This window comes from Mus caroli, unplaced genomic scaffold (genome assembly GCF_978045245.1).
Source record: "Mus caroli unplaced genomic scaffold, Mus_caroli_1 scaffold_52, whole genome shotgun sequence".
NCBI classification, from domain to species: Eukaryota; Metazoa; Chordata; class Mammalia; order Rodentia; family Muridae; genus Mus; species Mus caroli.
Genome location: NW_028227307.1, coordinates 576,440 through 593,784, shown reverse-complemented (window position 1 = coordinate 593,784; position 17,345 = coordinate 576,440).

Here is a 17,345-nt window from a genome sequence, read left to right as displayed (position 1 = left end):
TTTTAATGTGTTCTTGGAATCAGTTAGCAAGAATTTTATTGAATATTTTTGCATCAATATTCATAAGAGAAATTGGTCTTAAGTAATCCATCTTTGTTAGACCTTTCTGTGGTTTAGGTATCAAAGTAATTGTGGCTTCACAGATTGAGTTGGGTAGAGTACATTCTGCTTCTATTTTGTGGAATTGTTAGTGAAGAACTGGAATTAGATCGTATTTAAATGTCTGATAGAACTCTCCACAAAACTCATCTGGTCCTGGGCTATTTTTGGTTGGGAGACTAATAATGACTGCTTCTATTTCTTTAGGGGATATGGGATTGTTTAGATCATTAACCTGATTCTGGTTTAACTTTGGTACCTGCTATCTGTCTAGAAATTTGTCCATTTTGTCCATGTTTTCCAGAGTATAACCTTTTGTAGAAGGATCTGATGGAGTTTTGGATTTCTTAAGGATGTGTTGTTATGTCTCCCTTTTCATTTCTGATTTTGTTAATAAGGATGCTGTCCATGTCCCCTCTAGTGAGTCTGGCTAAGTGTTTATCTATCTTGTTGATTTTCTCAAAGAACCAGATCCTCGTTTGATTGATTCTTTGAATAGTTCTTGTTTCCACTTGGTTGATTTCACCCCTGAGTTCAATTATTTCCTGCCTTCTACTCCTCTTGGGTGAATTTGCTTCCTTTTGTCCTGGAACTTTTAGGTGTGTTGTAAACTAGTAGTGTGTGCCCTCTCTAGTTTCTTTTTGAGGCACTCAGAGCTATGAGTTTCCCTCTTAGATATGCTTTCATTGTGTCCCAGAAGTTTGGGTATGTTGTGGCTTCATTTTCATTAAACTCTAAAAAGTCTTGTATTTCTTTCTCTAGTCCTTCCTTGACCAAGGTATCATTGAGAAGAATGTTGTTCAGTTTCCACATGAATGTTGGCTTTCCATTATTAATGTTGTTATTGAAGATCATCCATAGACCATGGTGGTCTGATAGAATGCAATGGGGCAATTGCAATATTTTTGTATCTGTTGAATACTGTTTTGTGACAAATTATATGGTCAGTTTTGGAGAAGATACCATGAGGTGCTGAGAAGAAGGTATATCCTTCTGTTTTAGGATACAATCTTCTGTAGATATCTGTTAAGTTTATTTGTTTCATAACTTCTGTAAGTTTCATTGTGTCCCTGTTTAGTTTCTGTTTCCACAATCTGTCTATTGATGAAAGTGTGTTGAAGTCTCACACTATGCAATGTGTGCTTTGAGCTTTACTAAAGTTTATTTAATGAATTTGACTGCCCTTGTATTTGAGCATAGATATTCAGAATTGAGGGTTCCTCTAGGAGAATTTTACCTTTGATGAGTATGAAGTGTCCCACCTTGTCATTTATGATAACTTTGGGTAGGAAGTTGATTTTATTCGATATTAGAATGGTTACTCCAACTTGTTTCTTCAGACCATTTGCTTGGAAAATTGTTTTCCAGACTTTCACTCTGAGGTAGTGTTTGTCTTTTTCCCTAAGATGGGTTTCCTCTAAACAGCAAAATATTGTGTCCTGTTTTTATAGCCAGTCTGTTAGTCTAGGTCTCTTTATTTGGGAATTGAGTCCAGTGATATTAAGAGACATTAAGGAAAAGTAATTGTTGCTTCCTATTATTTTTGTTGTTAGAGTTGGCATTCTGTTCTTGTGTCTGCCTTCTTTTTGGTTAGTTGAAGAATTACTTTGTTGCTGTTTCTAGGGCGTGGTTTCTGTTCTTGTTTTGTTTTGTTTTGTTTGTTTTTTAGTTTTGTTTTTTCCTGCTATTATCCTTTGAAGGGCTGGACTGGCGGAAAGATAATGTGTGAATTTAGTTTTGTCATGGAATACTTTGGTTTCTCCATCGATGGTAATTGAGTGTTTGGCTGGTTATAGTATCCTAGGCTGGCATTTGTGTTCTCTTACTGTCTGTATAACATCTGTCCAGGATCGTCTGGCTTTCATAGTCTCTGGTGAAAAGTCTGGTGTTTTTCTGATAGGCCTGCCTTTATATGTTACTTGACCTTTTTCCCTTACTGCTTTTAATATTCTCTCTTTATTTTTTGTTTTGATTATTATGTGTCAAGAGGAATTTCTTTTCTGGTCCAGTCTATTTGTAGTTCTGTAGGCTTCTTGTATGTTCATGTGCATGCCTTTCTTCAGGTTTGGTAAGTTTTCTTCTATAATTTTGTTGAAGATATTTGCTGGCCCTTTAAGTTGAAAATCTTCATTCTCATCTACTCCTATTATCCATAGTTTTTGTCTTCTCATTGTGTTCTGGATTTTCTGGATGTTTTGAGTTAGGATCTTTTTGCATTTTGTATTTTCTTTGATTGTTGTGCCAATGTTCTCTATGGAATCTTCTGCACCTGAGATTCTCTCTTCCATCTCTTGTATTATGTTGCTGATGCTCAAGTCTATGGTTCCAGATTTCTTTCCTAGGGTTTTTATCTTCAGCATTGCCTCACTTTGGGTTTTTTTTTTTTTTTTTAATTGTGTCTACTTCTCTTTTAAGGTCTTGGATGATGTTATTTATTCCATCACCTGTTTGGTCGTGATTTCCTGCAATTTTTTAAGGAATTTTTTTTTTTTTTGTTTCAACCTGTTTAGCAGTGTTCTTCTATATATCTTTAAGTGAGTTATTAAAGTCCTTCTTGATGTCCCCTACCATCATCATGAGATATGCTTTTAAATCCCGGTCTATCTTTTTGGGTTTGTTGGGGTGCCCAAGATTGGGTGGGGTGGGAGTACTGCGTGCTGATGATGGTGAGTGGTCTTGGTTTCTGTTAAAAAATTCTTATGTTTGCCTTTTTCGATCTGGTAATCTCTGGAGTGAGTTGTTATAGCTGTCTCTGGTTAGAGCTTGTTCCTCAGGTTATTATGTTAGCCTCTATCAGAACACCTGGGTGTCTAGCTCTCTCCTGAGTTTTAGTCGTCAGAGTACTCTCTGCAGGCAAGCTCTCCTCTTGCAGGGAAGGTGCCCAGATATGTGGTGTTCAAATCTGTCTCCTAGCAGAAGTTGTTTTCCACTCACCAGAGGGCCTAAGATCCCATGGAAAGTTCTCTGGGGACCTTGGGGGTGTCCGTAGACTCCGAGCCATTGTTGCCCCAGTGCTAGTGCCAACTGGAAGGGATTTGTGACTCTGGTAAGGCCGGGTTTTCTGCTTCCCTCCTTAATGCTGTCTCAGGTCCTTCGAGATTGGATTGGAGCAGAAGTTGTGTTCAATTCACCAGAGGTTCTAAGATTATGTGGAGAGTCCTGTGGGGACCTTGGTGGTGTCTGCAGATTCCATGCCTAAGTGTCCAGGTGCTGGCCTCAAGTTGCCTCTTGAATCCTGAAATCCTGGTGTGAAAAATCTCCTGAGATCCTGCTGTGTCAGAGCTCTTGGGAGTTTAGATTTCTCTGTGTGTTGCAAGGTTTGGTGGGGTGCCAGATCCCGAGGTTTTCTCTGGACAGAGATGCAAGCCACAAGGAACCCGTGCCTCTGCCTGGGAGGTTGTTTTTGTTGCCCTGGATCTTGTGATGGTCCTAGTTACACAGGGTGCTGCAAAAGATGCTGAGTCCTCAGCTGTGATCTTCTGTCAGAACTCCAGTGTTCCTGGGTGTGTTTTCACATCTCTTGAGAGTCAAGCTTCCTTTGTGATCATGTGATCTTGGGCACTTCAGAGTACCTTGGAGTGGGACTCCCTCTGGATGTCTTAAGAGTGGTTTCTGAGCCAGGACCTCAGGTCTGCCCCATGTACAGGTTCAGTCAGGAAGAAATCCAGGCCACTGGCCTGGCAGGATTTCCTCTGTCCCTAGATCTTTTGGGACTCAGTTACTCCTGATGTGAGGGCCTTTCCTCTGATCCTGTGAGTGGTAGAGCACCTGGAAGTTGAGTTTCCTCTGGCTCTTGTGGGATTAGGTGCAGAGTCAGATCCCAAGGTCAACTCATGACACAGACTCTTGCAAATATTTTTGATTTAGCATCGTGGAATAATTTTTTCCTGTGATACAGAAAATGAAAATGGTGCTTTGGTGTGACATTAATGAAACTTAATTTTTATTTTTTGTATGTTTTTGTCTGTGGTACATATATACACATGTGGAGGGCAGAGGAGGATGTTGGGTGATGCTCTATTACTTTTCATCTTATTTCCTTAAGACAGGTCTTTCACCAAACATGCAGGTAGACAAGCATCCAGCAAGACCTAGCAATTCTCACTCTGTCAACCACAGTGCTGTTCTTGTAGAAACAACCATCCATGGTTGGTTTTGTAGATGGGTACTAGATTCTAATTTGTGAACTTGCTCTTTTCACAGTAGGCCCTCAAGTATTGAGGCATCTTCATAACTTCTTTGAAAGGATTTTAAGAGGAAAAAATTTATGTAAACACTTTTACAGTTCCATGTACTTAAACCTAAGTGATATGTATACAAAATTCTGTACATGAAACATATTTTCATTGACCCAGTTTTAATTTTATATTTAGTCAGTTCCTTTTCAAGGACGCCTCTGTGCTTCTTTCTTTATATGGCACAGTGGAAAACTGAATTCTTTAAAGTAACACTTATTACTTTTTTTTACATTTCATTTTATAGGTATGGTTGTTTTGCTTTCACGTGTGTATGTGTACAACATGTGTGTCTGGTACCTGTGGAGTCTTGATGAAACCATTGAATCCCCTGCATCTGAAGTTATATGCTGTGAGCCACCTTGTGGGTGCAGGGAATCCAATCTCAGATCTCTGGAAGGGATCCAGTGTTCTTAACTGCTGAATTATCTTTCCAATACTCTCATTGGTTTTTATGGTGCATGCAGAATTTAGAACAGGGCATCACATCCTCTGGAACTGGAGTTGGAGATATTTGTGAACATCATGTAGGTGCTAGGATTCAAACTCAGGTTTGATTGTGACAGGGTCTCATTTTGTAGCTCAGGCTGTCCTGGAACTCACTATGTCGACCAGGTTAACCTGGAATTCACAAAGATCTGCCTGCTTTTGCCTCCAGAGTACTAGGATTAAAATGGAACCAATATGCCTGGCTGCCATCTTATTTGAAATTGAATATTTTAAATAATGAGTCTAACAATTCCACAGTCAAGTTTGTTCTTTCAGTTGCATCATCTTTTGTAGATTTAGAAAAGAATTAGCCTGTATTAAAAGTTTTTCCCTATGAAGAATTAAAGCCCACCTTTGATCCTTTGTTTCGTCCATTTGTTCTTTGGAAACTGTTCTTGAAGCTTAAAATTATTTTACTTACGGAAATTAAAATTCAGATAAGATTAGATATTTCTTGTCTAAAATACATGGAGTGTTTTTTTTTTTTTTCTGTGTTGTGGAACATTTTTGTAGACTTTACTGGTTGAACATCCTTCATCTGAACATACAAAACCCTAAAGTATTCTAAAGTATGAAGCATGTTGGTGATATCTTTCATTTAATTTTAAGTTTTCTTGGCATTATTGAATGGATTTTATCTATTATCTATATCTATTTTTATGAATACATGGAATCACCTAAAGTTTCTTCAAAATGACCTTTAATTTTTAATATAGGTGACATTTATAAGAAGCTTCACATAAAGAAAAAATGGATGGAAATGTATATGAAAGATTCTTTCAATGACAGCAACCAGAAATTAGAAAGGCTTTGCAAAAAGAAAAATCGAAAGAGGTAGAGTTGTTAGATTTGTAGGACCACATGTGTATCATTTGAAAAATTATATATGGCTGAAGATTAAAAAAAATATATCACGTCTGTTCCTTTAGTAAAAATATGTGGCTTTGATTTTGTCTAAACGGTAAACCCTATAACTTAATGCCTTCAAGGAAACTAAATCAAATTCTTAGAAATCTGTGAAAATTTTATTTTCTTCTTTAAGTAACTGTTAATGAGATTTTAAATTTAATTTACATTCATTGTGGAAATACAGAAGTCCTGCACATAGTCTTAGAAATGTAATTTATGGATTATTATGCTTAACAATATGGAAAAACAACAACTACAGTTACATATGTGGGCATTATCTATATTTTAATTGACTTATGTTTTCCACTATGTCTTAACTGAGGCAATATATGAAAAATAAATTAGACCTTATATTTGGTAGGAAATAATGAAAAAACACTGTGAAATATAATTATTTCTCATATATATATGATTTATATTTATATTCATTTTTATTTATCATTATATTCATAGTTATATTTATAGTTATATTCATACTCACATTCATATTTTTACATTTATATTTATTTTTATTTATATATATTTATTTTTATATATACACACACAAACTAATTTAATTTTGAAAAGGTAAAATATAAAAGAATACTTCTCTCATAATATGTTATGGGAAAAAATCTATAATGATTTCCCATTAGATAATTTTATACTGCTATTTTTCTCTTTATAATATGAAATGATCAATTTAATTTGTTTTGAGTGTTCTTTTTCATATTGGTATGAAATGTGACTGCTTTCATTACTGTGCTTTACAGGAAAAACATCAATAAAAAATTATGTGATCAGTATATAACTACATTTCAGAAGTCTGATATGGATGTATAGAAATTCAGTGAAGAAAAAGAAAATCAGCGGTTGGTACCATAACTAACTTTATATTTAACCTAGTATAACTAAGTATCAAGTAGGAATGGAGAAACAAGCCTTGATTTGGGCACATGAAACTAAATTAAGTTTCACTATCTATCTATCCTTGGCTCTGTTGTAGTCCTACTGAGATGTAAACCACTGATCACATACTATATCAATGAAAAACACTAGGCGTTTTATGGTAGACCAGATCATAAATTTTCAAGAGGCAGACATTTGCAGAAAGATGAAGAGAGGATTACCAGTGTCTACAAAATGAAGCACAATACACCAGAGCTTAAAGGAGAGAGAAAGCTTATTTACTGTTGTCATCTGGACTCTGTTGTTAATATTAGAAAACCACTCAAATTGGCAAATACATTCTTACAATCTTAAACTTAGTACAAATTTAGTAACAACAGTGGATGGAAACAACCTTTCTCAACAGTCCTGGCAGAATATTCCTTTGGAAGAATATCACCAAAACATTTTATATCATCTCTCCATTACTGTACCAATCACTGCAGTCATCACATGGTTTCCAAGTAAGATATGAGACAACGATGATATTATTAACTAATTTTATTTTTTACTTGATTGGTTAATAGTTTGGAAAGTATTCAATTGGAAATGAACAGTAAAACAATTCTTGCCTCCGAAGGCATTGATGAAGGTATCATTATGAGTCAGTTCAGGAAAGAGATGGGAACTAAAGACAAAATAAATAAATAAATAAATAAATAAATAAATACTCCAATTGAAGGCAATTTTTAAACATTGACCTCGGGATGAAATTTAAAGGATGAGTGATCATCCATGTAAATGAGGAGTCTAAAGACAGCCCCTCAGAGTACTTCAATATTTGTAACTCTGCATGAGGCAGCTGGTGAGTGGGAGCCATTAATGGAAGAGAACAAATGATAGAAAGAAAACTACCATGAGTGAAGGAAAATTTTGAGGAAGAAAAGATCACTAACTGTGTCATATTCTGCAAATGGGCCAAATAAGATTGATTTTCAGGGCTGGAAGATGGTTTAGTTGGTAATTTTTCTCCTGTGTAGGCATGGAGACCCGAGCTTATATTCCCTGATCAGCATGCATGCACACACCACCACCACCACCACCACCACCACCACCACCACCACCACCACCACCACCATCACCAAAAACAACAACAAACTAGCAAAACTAAAAAAAGCCACCACCAACACAACAACAACAACAAAAAAAGTTGGTGTGTTGGTGAGCATTTTACAAAGACCAAACTCAGATTTAATTCAAAGATAAGAAGATTCCCAGATCTTCGTAGCAACCAGGTGTAGCGTAATGGATGAATTCTAGGTTCAGTGAGATTCTGTCTCCGAAAGAGTAGCGTGCACCCAAAGAAGACACCCAATATTAACCCTTTGTCTCCATATGTATGCAGGTGCATTTTTTTTTAAAGATAAACTTAACAAATTGGAGGTCAATTTACTTAATAAAGATGATTTGCGTGGAAATGTGAGGTACAAAACTGATCACAGTGAATAAAGGACAAAATAGGTATGTAGTAGCCCAAGGAGAAAAGGTGTAAAGGGCTTGTCTTAATATTTTTTTTAAATGAAAATTACCATGGTTGTGTGCCAACATAAAGAATACAAAGAGAACTTTATGTTACTACTTCCCTGTGTTACTTGAGATTGGAACCTAGAGAAAACCAATCAGCAACTAAAATTTGTCCTCAGACATATTTTTATACTTTATTTTGAGGCAGTGTATCTTTATTGATCATGAGTATTCATGACCTTGTGATCATTCTAAATCAAACTTTATAAAATTTAGTTCTATAGGCATTACATTGACCGCCAGCTAGAGTCATAAATGTAAAATCAAAATTACAATTGCTGTAACTTTTGACAATAGTTGAGACAAAGGAAAACCTTGGAGTTAGTAAAAAACAAGTATATGTCATCCTTAAGAATGGAAGAGAAGGTAGAAGACATGGCACATACACATGTGTGTGTGGGGGGGGGAGGTAGATACGGAGATGATGTAGTGAACTACCTCCTAGGATTGCTTATGCTATTTAGCAAAATGATGACATTATATGGTAAAAGCATTAACGCTAGCTAGAGTTAAGCTTCCCAGACTAGGATATTTCCAAGTCCATGTTTGCATGGTGCATGCCTATAAATATAAGTATTTGGGAGGCTAAGGTCATTCTGTGCATTATGGAAAATTCTTTTTCATTAAAAAAAAAAGTTTTCTTACCCCACAATTGGTAGCATAATTTTATTTCATGTTATTTTAAAAATATAAGTATATTTAGACATAATCGTTGTCAAAAATTTAAGTCAGTTGGAAGATTATTCCTTTTATGTTTCATATGGAATTATTTTTGCTCATGTAAATATTTTAGTATTGGAGATACATAACTGCTTGATTGTTAGCCTAGCATTCATGCTGCATGGCAGTAACACCAAAAATAAACAGAATTGTTATAGTAATGTTTTCCTTTTACCTTTGTAGAACAATTATCAAAAAGAACAACAAGCATTGAAAGTAACCCTAATCCTAATCCTAACCCTAACACTAACCCTAATCCCAACCCTACCTAACCCTTACCCTATAAATCATTTTCACAGAATCTTTCATATTTGTATCCTTGGGAGTTTATTTAATGAAGTTCTTTTCTGTTTTAGGGTTTGATGAACTTGGGGACCAACAACTAAGATATGCTTTTTGATACAGATGGTGAACGGAGAAAAAATGTCTGTGTTTAAAAGAGACATCATGGAGAATATTCTGAAGTACTTTTCTAATTTCCAATCTTCAGACTAATGAAGCATGCACATTTTTCACTTGCTTGTACATTTGTAAACAAATAAAATAAATTGCTAACTTTTTTGTCTCCTATAAAACAAAGTTTGAAAGGTTCTTTAATCCTTGTTATTCTGATGCTTCTCTGAAGGAAGTTAAATCTCAATGATGTGATTACAAAGTTAACTAGGAGGTATACCTTTAGAGTCAAAATACAAACAAAACAACAACCCCATCTCTCCACTTAGTACACTGAGTTGTACACTCTTGTTGTTTTGTTTTCAGGCCCTAGGTCCCTGTCTCGTGATTAGGTCAGGGTTAGTGAGGTCAAGCAAAGGCAGGGAAACCACACAATACTGTATGGAACATAAATGTCTTCCTTAAAATTTGAATAAGACATTGGAACCACAAAGACTGACAGTATAACCAGTAAAATGGTACTAAGACAGAATAATTTCCAGAAGCATGGTAGAATGCTGGCAGATGTTATAGTAGTAGTTAAGAACTACATAAAACAAACAAACAAAACTCTAAAAGCTGCTTCAACAAATCCTACAAAACCCTTATGAAAAAATAATATTGTAAAAACTAACAAACAAACAAGCAAAACAAAAAGAAAAACAAAAAAACACAGTTAGACCAAAATGTCCAAAATGTCCAAAAAGTTATTTGTTTATTTGTTTATTTATTTATTTACTCGTTTTTTCTTTCTCTCTCTCTCTCTCTCTTTCTTTCTTTCTTTTCTCCCTTTCTTCCTTTTTTGCTTTCTTAATTTCTTCCTTTCTTCCTACCTTCTTTCTTTCCTTCTTCTTCCTTCCTTCCTTCCTTCCTTCCTCTCTCTCTCTCTCTCTCTCTCTCTCTCTCTCTCTCTCTCTCTCTCTCTCTCTCTCTATTTTTTTTCTTTCTTTTTGAATTTTGGAGAATGACTTTCTCTGTCTTTTCTGGCCATCCTGGGTGTCACTCCATGCAATAAACTAGCCTCCATCTTAAAAATCCCTTAGTTGTTCATCCCTAGGGCTAGGTTTTATAGGCAATGACCCTCATTGCCTGACAACGTTAAAACCATGAAAAACCAAAGTTAAATCCCACAAATTTTAAATAAATATTCAAGAACACACACACACACAATCCAAATGTGAATTAAAATAAAAAATAATAATAACTAAAAAATAAATTGCTGAAGGGAAAATAATACCCTCAAATCTTAAAACACAGTAAAATTGTTTAAAAAACTAGAAAAAAAAATACACTGGACATCTGAAAACAAAAAAACCCTCAAAAGCACTCTTCTAAAAATCCGGGAAATCAAATGAAGTTAAAGAACTTAAAGAACTATTCTTTCTTTATCTTTCTTTCTTTCTTCCTTTCTTTCTTCCTTCCTTTCTTTCTTTTTTCTTTCTTTCCTTCTTTCTTTCTTTCTTTCTTTCTTTCATTCTTTCTTTCTTTTTCTTCCTTCCTTCCTTCCTTCCTTCCATCCTTCCTTCCTTCTTTCTTTTTTCCTTTTCCTTCTCTTTCTCACTCTCTCTCTCTATGTATCTATCTATTTATCTTTTCTCTCTGTCTCTGTCTCTCTGTCTCTCTGTCTCTCTGTTACTCTGTCTCTCTCTCTCTCTGTCTCTGTCTCTTTCTATCTCTCTCTCTTTCTCTGTCACTGTCTCTTTCTCTCTCTCTCTCTCTCTCTCCCTTTCATTTTCTATATTTTTTAATTTTAATAAACTGGGTTTCTCTGTTTATCCCTGGCTCTCTGGGAAATCAATCTCAAGACCAGGATAGCCTCCAAATAAAAGATCCCCTACCAGTTCATCTTAGGGCTAGCATTTTTATGAAAGGGGCAGCCATTGCCTGCCAACTCTAAAATTATGCACCACCAAAATAAAAACCCTCAATTTTTAAATAAATATTTAAGAATACACCCACAAAAAAGAACATAAAGAACACAATGAAATATTAAAATGAATAAATTCTTGAAGTCTAAATGAAACCTGAAAATTACAAAACACTAAAAATTAAAAAAAAACAGAAAAAATATTAAAAATACACTAGAATTCTGAAAACAAAAAAACTCTCTGAAACATCCTTTAAAAACATTTCAAAATCTTAAATAAAACCTCTAAAAATAAAAAAGTGCACATGAGACCAAAAATGACCCTGTATCACAATTCTTTTTTTTTCCTTTTTTCTTTTTTCTTTCTTTCATTCCTTAGTTCCTTTGATCATTCCTTCATCCCTCACCCCTTCATCCCTCCTTCTCTCTCTTCCTCGCGCTCTCTCTCTCTCTTTTTTTTTCTTATTCCTCTCCCCCTTTATCTCTCTCTGTCTCTCTCTGTCTCTCTCTGTCTCTCTCTCTCTCTCTCTCTCTTTCTGTCTCTGTGTCTGTCTGTCTGTCTGTCAGTCTCTCTGTCTTTCTGTCTGTCTCTCTGTCTCTGTCTCTGTCTCTGTCTCTCTGTCTCTCTCTCTCTCTCTCACTCTGTTTCTTTCATTGATCTATTTGTAATTTCTTGGAGAGTGGGTTTCTCTGTGTATCCCTCACTGTTCTGGAATTTATTCTGAAGACCATCCTAGCTGCCAACAAAAAATCTCTCCTCTCTCTCACTTCCCCTGTTTATTTATTTATTTTTTTGAGTTTTTAGATTGGGATTTTCTGTGTATCTCTTACTGTCCTCCAGATTCCTGTAGAGATCATGCTGAACTCTAAATAAATAAAAAAAAAAAATCACTTACATCTGCCTCTCAATAGCTGGAATTAAAGGCATGGTCAACACTGACTGGGAAAACCAAAACAATGAAAACACAAATATAAAACACTAATATTTTTGGAAAAAAAGAAACAACAAAAATTAAAACAAGAATTAGAACAACAAAACCATAATAAATATACTAAAATGGTAAAAAAAAAAGTTAATTAAAGTATTCATTAAAACTGAAACACTAAAATAAACTAACATCATTAAAAAATAATAATGAAAAACAATAAAAGTACACAACAAGCTTGAAATCCAAGAAACTCTAAATCACTAAAGACTCTACAAGATTTTGAAATACCCTAGAAATCAGAAAACAGTACACAAGAATCCGAATAATGCCTAAAATATTTATCTATCTATCTATCTATCTATCTATCTATCTATCTATCTATCTATCTATTTATTTATTTATTTATTAATAATTACTTATTTATTTTATACATTCTGTCTTTCTATCTTTCTTCTTTTCTTTCTATCTTTCTTCCTTCCTTTCTTTCCTCTTTCTTTCTTTCTTTCTTTCTTTCTTTCTTTCTTTCCCTCTCTCTATCTTTCTTTCTTTATTTGTTTCCATTTCTTCCTTCCTACCTAAATTTATCTCTCTGTCTCTCTTTATTTTTTGTCTTTTTTTTCTTTTTTTCTACCATTTTCTCACTCTCCTCTCATTCTTTCCTTCTTTCTTTCTTCCTTCATCATTGCTTCAATCCTTCCTTCCTTCCTTCTATCCTTCCTTCCTCTCACTCTCGCTCACTCTCTTCCTCTTTCATTCATTTCTTTATTTCTTTGTTTCTTTCTGTATTACTTTCTCTAAATCTCTCAACAGATATAAATATTTCTAAATGATCCCATGCATCCTATCTGATCACCAGGACAAGGCCGAAGTCATTTAAAGCTTAAATGAAATATCAAACACTTAAATACAATAAAATCATTTTTTAAAAAATATAGAAAACACTAAAAATGCAATAGAAGCTTGAAAAAGAAGAAACTCTAAATCACATTTCTAAAAATTCTACAAATTCTTTTAAAATACCATAGGAATCTACAATGAATACAGATGAAGCCGAAATATCCCTAAAATGATTGCTTGCTTATTTATTTACTTATTTATTTGTTTATTTATTTGTTTGTTTGTTTGTTTATTCATTCATTCATTTATTTATTTTAAATAAATTTTGTATATTTTTAAAATTATCTCTTTCTCCCTAAGTTTCTATTTCTGAATCTTACTATCTTTATCCCTTCCTATCTCTCTCTCTTTTTCTCTTTCTTTTTTTCTTTCTTTTTTTCTTTCTTTCTTTCTCTCTCTCTTCCATCCTTTCTTCCTTCCTTTGTTCCTTCCTTCGTTCCTTCTTTCCTTCATTCCTTCGTTCCTTCGTTCGTTCCTTCCTTCCTTCCTTCCTTCGTCCCTTCCTTCCTTCCTTTTTTCCTTCCTTCCTTCCTTCCTTCCTTCCTTCCTTCCTTCCTTCCTTCCTTCCTTCCTTCCTTCCTACCATCCTGCCTTCCTTTCTCTCTCCCTCTCTTTCTTTTTTCTTTTTCATTCCTTGTTTTTTTTTGTTTCTCTGTGTGTGTGTGTGTGTGTGTGAGAGTGTGTGTGTGTGTATTACTTTCTCTCTCTCTCTCTCTTTCTCTCTCCTTTCTCTCACTTCCTCTGTTTATTTTTTTTGAGTTTTTTAGATTAGATTTTCTGTGTATCTCTTACTGTCCTCCAGATTCCTGTAGATATCATGCTGAACTCTAAATAAAAAAAAAATCACTTACATCTGCCTCTCAATAGCTGGAATTAAAGACATGGTCAACACTGACTGGCAAAACCAAAACAATGAAAACACAATTATAAAACCATAATATTTTTGGAAAAAAGAAACAACAAAAATTACAAGAAGAATTAGAACAACAATAAAACCATAATAAATATACTAAAATGGTAAAAAAGTTAAAGTATTCATTTAAACTGAAACACTAAAATACACTAACAACATTAAAAAATAATAATAAAAGACAATAAAAGTACACTACCAGCTTGAAATCCAAGAAAGTCTAAATCACTAAAGACTCTACAAAACTTTGAAATACCCTAGAAATCAGAAAAGAATACACAAGAATCCGAAATATTTATTTATTGATTGATTGATTGATTGATTTGTTGATTTATAATTACTTATTTATTTTATACATTCTGTCTTTCTATCTTTCTTCCTTTTTTCTACCTTCGTTCTTTCTTTGTTTTTTCATTCTTTCTATCTTTCTTTCTTTCTTTCTTTCTTTCTTTCTTTCTTTCTTTCTTTCATTCTTTCTTTCTTTCTTTGTTTCCCTTTACTTCTTCCTTCCTTACTTTATATCTCTGTCTCGCTCTTTCTATATTTTTTGTCTTTATTTGTTTTTTCCTATTTTTCTATCTTTTCCTCACTCTCCCATCCTTCCTCCCTTCCTTCTTTCCTTCCTTCATCCTTCCTTCCTTCCTTCCTTCCTTCCTTCCTTCCTTCCTTCCTTCCTTCCTTCCCATCACACTCTCTCACTCTCTCCATCTTTTTTTTCTTTTTCTTTGTTTGTTTGTTCCTTTTTTCTTACTTTCTCTCAATTTCTCAACAGATATAAATATTTTGAAATAATCCCATGCATTTCATCTGATCACCCTGGAAAAGGCTGAAGTCAATTAAAGCTTAAATTAAAACTCAAACATTTAAATACACTAAACTCAATAAAAAGAGAAAAAAATTAAAAATACAATAGAAGCCTGAAAAAAAAAAAAAAGAAACTCTAAATCGCTTTTCTAAGAACCCAACAATTTTTTTTAAATACCATAGAAATCTAAAAAGAATACACAGAAGACAAAATATCCCTAAAACATTTGTTTGTTTGTTTGTTCATTGATTTTTAATTAATTTTGTATATTTTATGAATTCTGTCTTTTTAACTATGTTTTTATCTGTCTCTTTCTCTTTTTCCCTTCCTTCCTTCCTTCCTTCCTTCCTTCCTTCCTTCCTTCCTTCCTTCCTTCCTTCCTTCCTTCCTTCCTTCCTTTCTTTTTTCTTTCTTTCTCTCTCTCTTTCTTTCTTTCTTTCTTTCTTTCTTTCTTTCTTTCTCTCTGTCTGTCTGTCTGTCTGTCTGTCTGTCTGTCTCTCTGTCTGTCTGTCTGTCTGTCTGTCTGTCTGTCTGTCTGTCTGTCTCTCTGTCTGTCTGTCTGTCTGTCTGTCTGTCTGTCTGTCTTTTTCTCTTCCATCCTAACTTTCTCCTTCTTTCCATCTTTCCTTCCTTCAATCATTCCTTCCTTCCTTCCTTCTTTCATTCCTGTCTTCCTTCCTTCCTCTCTATTTCCCTCTCTTTCTTTTTTCTTTTTCTTTGTTTGTTTTTTTCTTTTTTCTCTCTCTTTCTCTCTCTCTCTCTCTCGATCTGTATGTGTGTATCTCTCTCTGTGTCTCTCTCCCTGTCTCCCTCGTTTTTGTTTTTTTTTTTTTTGAGTTTTTTAAACTGGGGTTTTCTGTGTATCTCTTACTGTCCTCCAACTTACTGTAGAGTCCATGCTGAACTCTAAGGAAAAAAAAATCACTTACATCTGCCTCTCAATATTTGGAATTAAAGGCATGGTCAACACTGCCTGGCAAAACCAAAACAATGAAACCCCAAATATAAAACCCTAATTTTTTTTTTTTTTTGGAAAAAAGAGAATACGAAAATTACAACAACAAAACCATAAGAAATACCGTAAAATCCTTCAAAAAATGAAGTCAGTTAAAACATAAATTAAAACTGAAACCCTAAAATATACTAACATCATTAAAAAAAAGAACAAACAAAACAAAATAGAACAACAACAAAGAAATATATTAGAAGCCCAAAAACCAAGAAAATCTAAATCACTATACTAAAGCCTCTACAAAACTTTTGAAATACCCTAGAAATCTGAAAAGAATACACAAGAAGCCGAAATATGCCTAAGATATGTATTTATTTATTTATTTATTTATTTATTTATTTATTTATTTATTTATCTATCTATCTATCTATTTATCTATTTATTTATGAATAATTACATATTTATTTTATAAATTCTTTCTTTCTTTTTTCTTTCTTTCTTTGCTTTCCTCCTTCCTTTCTTACTTTATCTCTTTGTCTCCCTCTTTCTTTATTTCTTGTCTTTATTTGTTTTTTTAATTTTTCTATCTTTTCCTCACTCTCCCTTCCTTCCTCTCTTCCTTCTATCCTTCCTTCCTTTCTTCCTTCCTTCATTTCTTCTTTCCTTCCTTCCTTCCTTTCTTCCTTTCTTCCTTCGAAATAATCCCATGCATTTTATCTGATCACCCAGGAAAAGGCTGAAGTCAATTAAAGCTTAAATTAAAACCCAAACATTTAAATGCACTAAAATCATTAAAAAAAAAAAAACACTAAAAATACAATAGAAGCCTGAAAAAAAAGAAATTCTAAATCACTTTTCTAAAAACTCTACAAAACCTACAAAACCTTTTAAAATACCATAGAAATCTAAAAGGCATACACATGAAGCCTAAATATCCCTAAAACGTTCGTTTGTTTTTTTGTTCATTTTTAATTAATTTTGTATATTTTATAAATTCTGTCTTTTCAGCTGTTTTTATTCTATGTCTCTTTCTCTGTTTCTTTCTTCCTCTCTTTCTCTCTTCCTCTTTTTTTCTTCCTCTCTTTCTTTCTTTCTTTCTTTCTTTCTATCTTTATTTCTTTCCTTTTCTTTCTTTCTTTCTTTCTTTCTTTCTTTCTTTCTTTCTTTCTTTCTTTCTTTCTTTCTTTGTCTCCCCTTTCCGTCCTAACTTTATTCTTCCTCCCTCCCTCCCTCCCTTCCTTCCTTCCTTCCTTCCTTCCTTCCTTCCTTCCTTCCTTCCTTCCTTCCTTCCTTCCTCCCTAACTCCCTGTCTTTCTTTTTTTTTCTTTCTGGTTTGTTTGTTTTTTCTTTCTAACTTTCTCTCTCTCTCTCTCTCTCTCTCTCTCTCTCTCTCTCTCTCTCTCTCTCTCTCTCCCTCTCTCCCTAGTTTTTTTTTTTTTGATTTTTTTGATTTTTTTATTGAGTTTTTCTGTGTATCTCTTACTGTCCTCCAGCTTACTGTAGAGACCATGCTGAACTCTAAGTAAAAAAAAAAAAAAATCATTTACATCTACCTCTCAATTGTAGGAATTAAAGGCATGGTCAACAATGCCTGGCAAAACCAAAACAATTAAACCCCAAATATAAAACACTAAATTTTATTTTGGAAAA